Raw genomic sequence first — 12,263 nt, forward strand, 5'->3', positions numbered from 1 at the left:
CGCGGCCCCTGAACTTGGTGCAATGTGACACAAATTGGTCAATCAGCAATTAAAGGCTGGGTAAAACAATATATATCTGAAACTTTTCAGAGAACTCACCTGATGACATTTTGAGTCTCTGTAGACTACTTCTCGCTGAAGCCATGCCACTAATTCCTTTGATCAAAGAGTTGAATGTGAGACTGGATAAAGAAAAAGAGACGTGCACAAGTTTGCATCTCATCTTTTCTGGCTTGGAAGAAATTTGGAGATGGCCCTCAAGTGACTTCTGCTAGTCTAAAAGGAGCATAGGAAAACGCAAAGCTGGTGTGGAACCAAGCCTTACTGCTTTGAACTTTCAATCCCATGGCGGAATGAGGCCCTTCCTTTTTTGCATTTGCTACTCAGCCCGCCACTGGAGAATGCATATCACTTTCCTGCCTGGCAAACATTTCTAAGCATGAAAGTGACCCTGCGATGACTTGCGAACCCAAAAAAACACAACCTTAAGCTTGATCCCAGGGAACCTCTTGTTGAAGTTGCTATCAGAAGTTCAGAACTGACTAATACAGAGTAGTTTTATACCATAACTAACACAGCAACGAGTACTAGCTTAGCTAAATACTTGCAATAGGAGGCAGAGTCACAACAAGATCTGTTGGTGCTGGCCTGCTGGGATGCTTGCATTCACGCCAGAACAAATTCTAGAATGTAAGGGTATGGATAGCGGTGGAAGGATCTATTGGTAGTAGACTGTCTTTGGATTCGGTTACAAGCTCAGATACACGAATTGGGGGAAGAAGGGGAAGAACAGCTAGGGACTAGGGTTCGTGCCGCCGCCAGGTTCCTGATCCACCGGATGCCGATCCTCTCGTGACCGTTGCTTAAGTATCGACGCAGTTGGGCCTACTGGGTCCACTCAGGCCCAGTGTAGCGCTCGTTGGGCTTCTTGGTGCGGGTCGGCCTCTGGGCAGTGGACGAGCGCAGCGAGTCGCTGCCGGCTGGGCCCGGTTCGTCAGCGCCAGGGCGTGGCTCTGGTGTGGGAGCGCTGACATCCCCTCCTCCTTGGGATGAGGCTTGCCCCCAAGCCTCTGCTCCAGGGAACCGAGCCTGCAATGCGAGCTTGTCTTCCCAGGTGTCGCCGAGAACAGCTTGATTCGACCAACGAATCAGGACTTGCTCGATCATTGAGCCATTTTTCTTGCGCCAACGGTGCTGTAGGACTGCCATAGGAACGGCAGGGATGTCAGTAAGCTGTGGAAGTACAGTTGAAGAGTCCGTACCCGGGCGAAGGCAGTGTCGCAGTTGAGACACGTGGAAGACTGGGTACACTTGAGAGCCTGATGGGAGTTCCAGTTTGTAAGCTGCTTCATTGACCTTGGCGATCACCTGGAATGGCCCATAATATTTGAAGGACAGTTTATGGTTTGCTCTTCTGTCCACCGATGTTTGAATATATGGCTGTAATTTGAGGTAGACTTGGTCTCCCACAGAGAAGGTCCTGGGGGATCGGTGTTTGTCCGCCTGTGACTTCATATGCTGCTGTGCTCGATGCAAATGCTGCTGGAGGAGGTCCTGAATCACCGCTCTTTCCTCCAGCCAGGACTGAAGAGCTGGCACTGGGCACTCGTCAGTGGGTGAGATGCCCCAAGTTCGTGGTTCATGACCAAACATAGCCTTGAATGGCGACATCCCAATGCTGGAGTGGTACGAGGAGTTGTACCAGAACTGCGCTAGTGGAAGCCAATGACTCCAGCGGCTCGGACATGCATGGATGAAGCAGCGCAGATACGTTTCCAGGCATTGGTTCACCCGTTCCGTTTGACCCTCCGTCTGAGGGTGGTTAGCGGAGCTCATGCGCAGTTCTCTGCCCGCATACTTGAATAGCTCGCGCCAAAAGTGGCTGGTGAACACCGGGTCGCGATCTGAGACAATAGAGCGCGGGAAGCCATGAATCTTGTAGATGCTTGTCATGTAGAGAAGTGCCACCTTGGAGGCTGTGTACGGATGAGCCAAAGGCAGGAAGTGGGCAAATTTTGTGCGCTTATCCATGATCACCCAGATGCAATTGACTTTCCCTGACTGTGGCAGGCCATCGATAAAGTCCATGGTGATCATGTCCCAGGCCTGATGAGGAATTGGGAGGGGCTCCAACAAGCCCGAGGATGCTGACCTGTCAGGTTTAGCTTGTTGGCAGACCGAGCAGCAGCGCACGTACTGCAGAATGTGCGCCTTCATCTTGGGCCAAGCAAAAAGACGCCGTATCCGCCGAAAAGTGGCTGGAAACCCACTGTGCCCGCCCATGGGGCTGTCATCAAAAGCAGAGATAATCTTCTGCTGCATAGCTGTAGTGCCCCCGAGCCAAATTCTCCCGCGGAATCGCAAAATCCCTTTCTCCAGAGTGAAATGCTGTTTCAGATCTTCCTTGATAGCCAATTGCTCCAGAAGTTTCTGGGCTTGAGGGTTGCTATGATAACTGGCAGCCACGTCCTCGAGCCAACTGGGACGGCAGGTGGTGATGTCAAACAGCAGATCAGGTGTATGCGCACGGGAAAGGGCATCCGCAGCTGTGTTTTCAGATCCCTTCTTGTAACGGATGACGTAGCGGAGCCCGAGTAGCTTTGTGAAAGCTCGTTGCTGCCACGGGGTAGTCAGCCGTTGCTCTTCCAGGTGGATGAGGCTTTCTGATCCGTATAGATGATGAACTCGTTGTGCTGCAAATAAGGGCACCATTGGTCAACAGCCACCACAATGGCAAGGTACTCTTTTTCGTACGTGGACAGCCCTTGGTAACGCGGGCTTAGGCCTTTGCTCATGAAAGCAATAGGATGCCCTTCTTGTTGTAGGACTGCTCCAATGCCTCGATCACATGTATCTGTTTCGACAGTAAACTGTTTACTGAAATCCGGAAGTGCCAACACTGGTGTAGAAGCTAGTTGTTGTTTCAGGAGCAGGAAGGCTTGGTTGGTATTGTCTGTCCATACGAACGACACACCCTTCTTGAGCAGGTTGAAAAGGGGTCTGGCAATGATGCCAAATCCTCGCACGAATCGGTGGTAATACCCAGCCAATCCCAGAAACCTGCGCACTTCTTTTGCATCACTAGGTGTTTGCCATGATTCAACTGCTTGGATCTTGCTCGGATCCATAGCTACTCCCTGAGAGCTGATGACGTGCCCTAGATAAGACAGCTGTTGTTGTCCAAATTCACACTTAGACTTCTTGACTTTCCATTGGTCGCGACGCAGCAAGGTGAGGACCTGGCGCACGTGGTCCAAGTGTTCTTCCCAGGTTTTACTGAACACTAAGATGTCGTCGAAGAACACCAGTACACAGAACCTCAGGAGGGGATGCATCGTATTTGTCATTGCCCCGTTAAAGGTACCCGGTCCTCCCGCTAAGCCATAGGACAAAACCTTAAATTCGTAGTGGCCCGAGTGAGTTTGAAAGGCTGTTTTGAATTCTTCACCTTCAGCCAGTCTGATTTGATGGTAGCCTGCGCGGAGGTCCAATTTGGAGAACCAAGGCGCGCCGTGTAACTCATCGAGCAACTCCTCAATGACAGGCACCGGGAATTTACTGACGCGAGTCATCGCATTAAGATGGCGATAGTCGATGCACATTCTCCACGTGCCGTCCTTCTTCTTGACGAGGATGACTGGTGAAGAAAAACTGCTCTGGCTGCGCTGGATCACTCCGGACTATAGCAATTCTTGCACTTGTCGCTCAATCTCCGACTTCAGTTCAGGCTTGTGGCGGTAGGCTCTGATATTGACCGGTTGTGCCCCTGGCATCAATGGTATTGTGTGGTCGCAGGCACGTCAAGGTGGAAGTCCGTGTGGCTCGCCAAAGACATCCTCAAATTCAGCCAACAGTTGCTTCAGCTCCGGTGGTTCTGTTTTCTTGAGCTCCTGCTCCTTGTTGATAGGATACAACAAACAGATGTGCATGAGCGATCCCTGCCGGTGTAATTGCTGCAACTGTGCACTGTTGATCACATGGCAGGTGGTGGAATTTGATTCATGGCCAAACAAGTGAGCTGGGCCTCTTGGTGTAGGAATTTGGAGATGTTTGTGCTTCCAGTCAACGGTCATCGGACTGTGCTGCTCCAACCAATCCATGCCAAGGATAGCATCGTATACACCCAGCGGCAGGATCTTCATATCAGTGACAAAATCAAGTCCTTGCAACGACCACTGACAGCATGGTATGGACTCTGTACAGAGAAGTTCGCCCCCGTCAGCTACCTTAACCCGTGAGGGCCGAGGCAGAGGAACTGCACCTGTAAGTTGATCAGCTAGTTTCTTGTTGATGAAAGAAGTCGAGCTGCCACTGTCCACTAAGATCAACACCTCTCTATTCTGCATGGTGGCTAGTAGCTGGAAAGCTTTGGGTGAGACGCCACCATCAAGAGCTGGCCGCGAGATGGCATGGACTTGCTGGATGTCCCCCTCGCTGTCACTGATGGAATCAGCCCCCAAAAGAGCGAGCATCTCTTCGACAACATGCAGCTGGATGGTGCTTGGGCAGACGTGCTCGGGTCCCCAGCGCTCGCTGCACTTGAAGCATAATCCCCGAGCGCGGCGATAATCCCGAAGAGCTTTGACTTTGGATGTGTCAGCTCGCGCAGCGTCAGTGCCGCGACGATCCGCAGCAGTCGTGGGCACTGTGGCTGGCTCCGGTCGGGCGGGTGGTGGAGGCAGGGGAAGCGCCAGGCCCGCTCGGGCTGGCGTTTCCTGTGGGCGCCTGCTGGTTGATGTTGCGCCGTCAGCCACCTCCTCTTGAAGCAGTGCCAGAGCACAAGCAGTGTCCAGGTCCGGTGGCCTTTGGACCAACACCACTGCTCGAATATCCTTCCGGAGGCCCTCCACAAAACGAGTGAGAAAGTAAAAAGGATGAATGGTGTCAGAATACGAACTGAGATGATTGATAATGGATTCAAATTGCTCAATGTAATCTACTACTGTAGTTGTTTGCCGAACAGTATAAAACTGACGGATCAGCGTTTGGTGCCGATCGCGGCCAAAAGGGGTGCATAACAGAGCAGTAAACGACTCCCAGTCAAAATCACTAAGCCACTTCTGAATGGATTGCAACCAGATGGACGCAGAACCAGAGAAATTCAGCGCGGCCATGGGCACCCAAAACGAAGGCAGAATAGCAAACATGCTGAAGTACTGCTCGCAAAGTGTTTTCCACAGTTTCGGGTTGTCACCCGTGAACTGTGGGAACTGGATGGAGGGGTGCGCTTGGCCGAGGCCGCTGAGCAGTTGGCTCGCGTGCGCAAACGGGGAAAGAGCAGGAGGTGAAGGGGGGCCGTCGTACTGACCGTTTGCCGGGGGCGGTGGCGGTGTCAGGAAGGACACCGTCGATGGCCCCCGTGGGATGTTGTAGACGCCGTGGCCTTCAGGCCCTTGTTGATTTGCTGCCGCGCCAGACGCGGCCCCGATGTGGGTGCCGGTTGTCGCAGGCGGTGGGTGACTCGACGAAGGCGCCTGGTGGGGTGTCTTTTCAGGCGGCGGCGGTGGCAGCGGGGCACGCTGGAGTGCCGTCACCGCGTCGGACAGATCGGCGACGCGCCGCTCGAGATCGGGGCGCCAAGCCACGAGATCGTCGATCTTGGAGTTGGAGGCGTGGATCGCGGCGGTGTGCTCCTTGAGAGTGGTCTCCAGACGCTCCAGGAAGGACTGGACGGCTGGATCCATGGCGATGAGGCGGATTCGCGCTTGGCGGAGGGATCGGGTTTCTACAAATTGAGCTAGATCGGCGCGGGGAAGGAGGTGGGAGTGGTCTCTGATACCAGATGTAAGGGTATGGATAGCGGTGGAAGGATCTATTGGTAGTAGACTGTCTTTGGATCGGTTACAAGCTCAGATACACGAATTGGGGGAAGAAGGGGAAGAACAGCTAGGGACTAGGGTTCGTGCCGCCGCCAGGTTCCTGATCCACCGGATGCCGATCCTCTCGTGACCGTTGCTTAAGTATCGACGCAGTTGGGCCTACTGGGTCCACTCAGGCCCAGTGTAGCGCTCGTTGGGCTTCTTGGTGCGGGTCGGCCTCTGGGCAGTGGACGAGCGCAGCGAGTCGCTGCCGGCTGGGCCCGGTTCGTCAGCGCGAGGGCGTGGCTCTGGTGTGGGAGCGCTGACACAGAAAAACAATTATCGTATGCATGATTCACTGAAATCTAAGTACAGTACTGAATTTTGAAGATGGACCCATGATCCACTGTTGGTGTTGTAAACTTCCTGAAGGTGTTACGGAGGTTGTTCTCTTTCCTACCAGTCAAAGTTGTAGGGGAAACCTCAGATCTAGGTCTCACTAGTCGATTGATGATGCCACTTGGTGTCGTATACCCTCTTGAGAGCATCATTTTGAAGATGGACCCATGGTTGATGGTGGTGGTGGTGGTGGGGGAGGGGGAGTGTTGCACTACAACCGATAATTCTTTGTCTCTCTGGTGCTCTAATTTTGGGTGGCTAGGCATAAAGACACTGCGTACGGCGGGTATTGGCGATACTCCATTGTGGTACGGCTTTGCTGATGGTGCATGATGACAATGCCGATGAAGCTGGTTGACGGTGGCGAACGGCCAGGCCATGGTTGCCCGACAAAGTTGGTGATGCAGTGATGACTCGCTGTCTAGTGTCTGAGGGCCGTTGGCCATGCTCGGATTGACCACTATCATACGCTTGCACCGAAGGTGGGGGGTCGCCAGAGTGTCTCCATTGTGAAGTTTTGGCGGTACCGTCTCCTCTCGTCCTGTGACCTGCACCATGTAGACGGATGTTTTTGGCTCCACTGACGGCTCTTGCCGACTCGCTTCTTGCCTGGTTTTTGTGCAAGATTCTCAGTAAGGTAGTTCAAGTCTGGATTGTGCGCGCTTCATCATCTTTGTTGGGTCAGTAGCTGCTCGGGAGGATCAATGTTTTTACTCTATTTTTTTGTTCTTTTGTTTGTACGAATAAAACAAAATTTGTCCAGCTAGCATAGAGCATAGAATTTGTCCCACGTCCAGATAAGTGTCACACATGTGGTACGAAGCAATTCCACCTCGATGTTTTTTGATGACAACTTTAGTTGTGAAATATGACAACTCTTTGTTTGAATGGCAAGTTAGAGTTTTTTGTGGGTTTCATTTTTTTTTCAGATGACAATTTTAGTAGTAAAATGTCAAGGCGGTTTTACTTCGTACCACATATGTGGCACTTATTATATGGATTTCTTAAAACTACCGTAAGCACATACGAGTCCAACCATGCAGACCAAGTCCGGCACGGCAGTGTAGTTTTCAACAGGAATCAGACGGAGACAGGCCTATGATTCAGTGTACTCAGTCCGCGAACTTGGACAGAGAGAGGCCTATATTTTCCTTACCCCGGACAACCTGTATCAATCAGTTCCAAAAATCAACTCCTGTATTAATTCCAGAAGAAAGTTGGTCCTGAACTCCTGATGTTCCCATTGACACAGTTTGCTCCTCACGGCATACATTAATTAGCTGATGCTGAATATATAGCATTTCACGCGGCGTCCGATGAATATCGTCTTCTTCTTGCTACGACACCAAGTCTCCGGTGGTTGCGCGCGGACCTGTCTGTGGCAACCGGTCCATACAAGCGCTATAGGTTGTGGTACGTCTATATAATATGACTCCATAAAGTTTCATAACCATAAACCACGAACCCACTCCTGCAGTCCTGCTATGCTGCTAGTCATGGGAACCTCCCCTATCCTCAAGCTCATCTCACTCACTCTCCTGCTAGCCTGGCTTCCACCGGCCATGGCTCTTGTGCCGTCCTTGGAAGAACAAGCAGGAGCCCTCCTCGCCTGGAAAGCCACGCTGAAAAGCCACCCACCCCAGCTGCAATCCTGGGCAAGGGGAAATAACACTGCACGGCCGTGCAGCTGGTACGGGATCAAGTGCAGCAAGCACCAAGCAGCGCAACAAGAGGTGATCACCGAGATCTCTCTATCGGGGTTGCGGCTGAGAGGGAAGTTGGAGACCCTCAACTTCACGGCGTTGCGTACTCTGGCGGTTATCCAACTCTCCAACAATCAGATAAGGGGTTCCTTACCACATGCTTTAGCATCATCCTTGCCGAACCTTCGACACCTAATGCTCCAGAACAATGAACTCTCTGGTGCAATACCTAGACAAATAAAACACCTAGAGGGTCTTGTGTCCCTGAACATGTCATTCAATTACTTGTTTGGTCCCATCCCCACTGAACTAGGCTACCTAAATAAGCTGGTCAGGTTAGGTCTTTCTAGCAACAACCTCAGAGGCCCCATTCCAAGAAATTTTAGGAATTTTACTAAACTCACTATCCTATACCTTGACGGTAATCAATTCTCCGGATACATTCCCCAAGAACTAGGTTACATTGTCAATTTACAAGAGCTGGCTCTTAGCAAAAACAAACTCATGGGTTCCATCCCAGATACCTTTGGGGGTTTGATTAACCTCATTGCCTTGAATATATGGGATAACCAGCTTTCTGGGTGTATTCCTCGAGAACTAGGTTACTTGGTGAATCTAAAAGAGTTGTGTCTTGATAACAACAAACTCATGGGATCCATCCCTGATGTCTTTCGAAATTTGACTAAGCTCACCATGTTGCACCTATATAGCAATCAATTCACGGGATATATTCCTCGAGGACTAGGCTCCCTAGTGAATCTAGAACATTTGCAGCTACACAGTAACAAACTGTCTGGTCCCTTGCCACCTCAATTGGGCACCAGAGGCCGACTGAAGCTTTTAACTGCATCTAATAATAACCTAAATGGACAGTTTCCGTCAAGTTTGGTACAGTGTAGAAGCCTAGTCAGAGTTCGTCTTGAAAATAACAAAATAGAAGGAGCTATAACTGATTTAGGACTTTACCCAAATCTTGTGTATATGGATATGAGCTCGAATAGACTATCTGGCCAATTGTCTTTTCGATGGAGGGAATGCCATAATCTTACGATGCTACGCATCTCAAACAACAACCTTACGGGCAAAATACCTGCAATTATGGGGGAACTATCTGAGTTAAGGATACTTGATCTTTCAGCAAACAAGCTTAAAGGAGAGATTCCAAGTTCACTGGGCAATCTAAAAAAAATGTTCAAATTGAGCCTCGCTGACAATTTGCTCCATGGAAGCATTCCACAAGAAATTGGAGCATTGTACAATCTAGAGTGCTTGGATTTGTCATCAAATAGCCTAAGTGGTACGATACAAGGTTCAATCAACAATTGTTTCAAGCTTCGTCTTTTGAATTTGAGTCATAATAACTTCAGAGGAAGCATACCGACCGAGCTAGGGGTGTTGCATAACTTAGCCGTCCTATTAGATTTAAGTGACAATTCCTTCAATGGGCCATTACCTAGTCAACTTAGTGGGTTGATCATGCTAGATACTTTGAATCTTTCATACAATGAACTTAATGGCTCCATTCCGTCATCATTACGGAGTATGGAAAGCTTGACATCCATTGATCTATCTTACAATGAATTGGAGGGACCAGTCCCAGAGAGTAAGCTCTTCAAAGGAGCTCCAGTCATGTGGTTCATGCATAATAAAATGCTATGTGGTCAAGTGAAAGGATTACCTTCTTGTAGTAGTGCAACTCGGAGCAGAGGGAAAAGGAAAGGATACAAAACACTTGTACTGGTCGTGGTTCCTGTTCTTATATCTCTTGTACTCATTGCATTGATGCTGATGTTCCGACATGAAAGGAAGAAATCCAAGGGAATTAACACCGGCAAAGTAACACAGGCAAAAGTCTTCTCTATTTGGAGTTTTGATGGGGCAAACATGTTCAAGGAAATCACCGAAGTAACCAACAACTTTAGCTAGGTACATTGCATAGGAACTGGGGGATATGGATCTGTCTACAAAGCTAGACTTGCAACATGTGAAATTTTTGCAGTGAAGAGGATACACATGATGGAAGATGAGTATTGCATGAACGAGTTAGTTTTCAATCGTGAAATCGAGGCATTGGTTCATATTCGGCATCGAAACATTGTAAACCTAGTTGGGTATTGTTCATCTAGCCAAGGCAGGTTTCTTATATATGAATATATGGAGAGAGGGGACTTGGCAGGAATACTTAGGGTGGATGGAAGGGCAATTGAATTGGGATGGAGACAACGGATAAATATTGTGCTGGACGTGGTTCATGCTCTAGCATACCTACATCATGACTGTTCATCACCAATACTCCACAGAGATATAACAAGCAAGAACATTTTGCTTGATCGGGAATTTAGAGCTTGCATCTCTGACTTTGGTACGGCTGAAATTCTCAATGCTGATGGCCAGAATATCACAAGGCTTGCAGGGACAAAAGGCTATCTTGCCCCAGGTAAACAAAAACTAAACCTCAACAGTTAGTTTTGTAGTTTGTTACTATATATATACGTACATGTAAAAATGATATATATTCTTATCATAATGATGACCTTTGAGATATTTAGTTGTAACAAATTTTCTAAATAACTATTATTAATTGCAGAGTTGGCATATACAGTGAATGTGACAGAGAAATGCGATATATACAGCTTCGGAGTGCTTGTCCTTGAGCTATTTATGGGATATCATCCAGGTGATTTGCTATCATCTCTGTCGATGGCCACCAAGAATACTGTTGTGTGCCTACAAGATCTGCTAGACTCTAGGCTCGCACTCCCAGACGCAAAAGCTGCTATAGAAGTATATTGCATTCTCAGTGTTGCAGTTCAGTGCCTGGAGCTGAATCCATCATGTAGACCAACGGCACGTCGTGCCAATGATGATCTATCTGTGATTAAAGCATGTGAAGATCATGTAGATTATCTACATGCTAGTCTGACACTTCGTGCACAATAGTGCCGATGGCTATAAATAATGGATTTCTGTCATGTAGTTTCTTTTCTTCTACCTACGTACTTGCTTCAAAAGTGTAGTTTCCTATGTAATAAGCAAAAAAAATGTAAATGCTAGTACACATGAAACTAGCAATGCGCGCATACTAACATTATAAAACGCTTTGATTTGTTCTTATTATTGTGTGATGCGACATTTACGTCTTAATTGAACACATCATATGTCGGAGATCTCCACTAAACTATTTATCTTAGTATGCAATAATGCCACTCAGTATGTCACCATGCATGAGAAAAAGACCCACTTCAATCTGCAACCATGAATGCGAAAAGGTCCACTTTAACGTACAACTATGCATGATTGTATTCAATAAATATTTAAAAACTATATACAATAAGTTATATGTATTCACCAATGGATTATGGAACTTTGTGTAGTGCCCATGGCACTCGGAACTCGGCAATAGCCAAAAAGAAAACACTAGGCAAAGTGTATGCCGAGTTCAACACTAGGCAAACACGACTCGGATGAAACCCTGCCGACAAAGTTAACTTTGTCAATGCCTTTTCCATGGGTGCTCGGCAAACACGTGAAAAACCCTGTGATGAGTGTGAAATACGGGGTACTCATCAAATAATTGCGCTGATTTTTCGATAAAAGGCGCTTTTATTAACTTCAAATGTAGCATCAAGCACATAGATAGCATTAAAAATATCACTTGACCTCTCCATAACTAGGATGCACACACCTAAACACCAACAATCTGACAAAAGAAAGTAAAGGAAAAACTGACAATCAGCAACAACAGTGTCCTATAGACCGACAATATGCCTACGTCGAAATGGATGGTGGACCGATCTGGAGATTATGTTGCCCCCCATGTTGGGTAAAAACCTCGATAGCCACGTGCTCCAACCGCGTACACACCACCTTGAACAATGGTTGGTACTCCGCTTGTTCTAGCGTAGATCACGTATGAAGCAAGTGCATACAACGGAAAATAACCCACAAAGCAGAAGCATTTTTCCCATTAAAAATCAAATCATTTCTACATAGCCAAAGCAAGCATAGTAAGATATACACTGCCACCCTTACTAGCATTTTGAACCTATTTAAAATACCGTCCAGCCAATGTCCAGCAATATTGGCAACACTAGTGGGCGGATACAAATTCGACGCTAATTGGATGATTGACCACGTCGAACGTGCAAACTTACACTGGAAAAAGAGTTGTTTGATTGTCTCGTCATGAATACAAAAAAATTTCTTACTTCTTGGCTAGTTGCACTGTGCGAGGCTGTCTTTGGTTAGCACAACTCCCCTACGAAGATACCACATGAATATTTTAATTTCAAGTGGAATCTTCAGCTTCCAATTTATTTTGTTATTACTCACTGGTACCTCAAAATGCATGAGCACACAATAA

At 48.1% G+C, this 12,263-nt stretch overlaps 1 pseudogene; it reads left to right on the forward strand.

The window, feature by feature from the left end:
* The window catches only part of LOC119352677, a 20,469-nt pseudogene extending 9,455 nt beyond the window's left edge, over positions 1–11,014 (forward strand).
* Positions 11,015–12,263: the final 1,249 nt, after the last annotated feature.

This window comes from Triticum dicoccoides, chromosome 2A (genome assembly GCF_002162155.2).
Source record: "Triticum dicoccoides isolate Atlit2015 ecotype Zavitan chromosome 2A, WEW_v2.0, whole genome shotgun sequence".
NCBI classification, from domain to species: Eukaryota; Viridiplantae; Streptophyta; class Magnoliopsida; order Poales; family Poaceae; genus Triticum; species Triticum dicoccoides.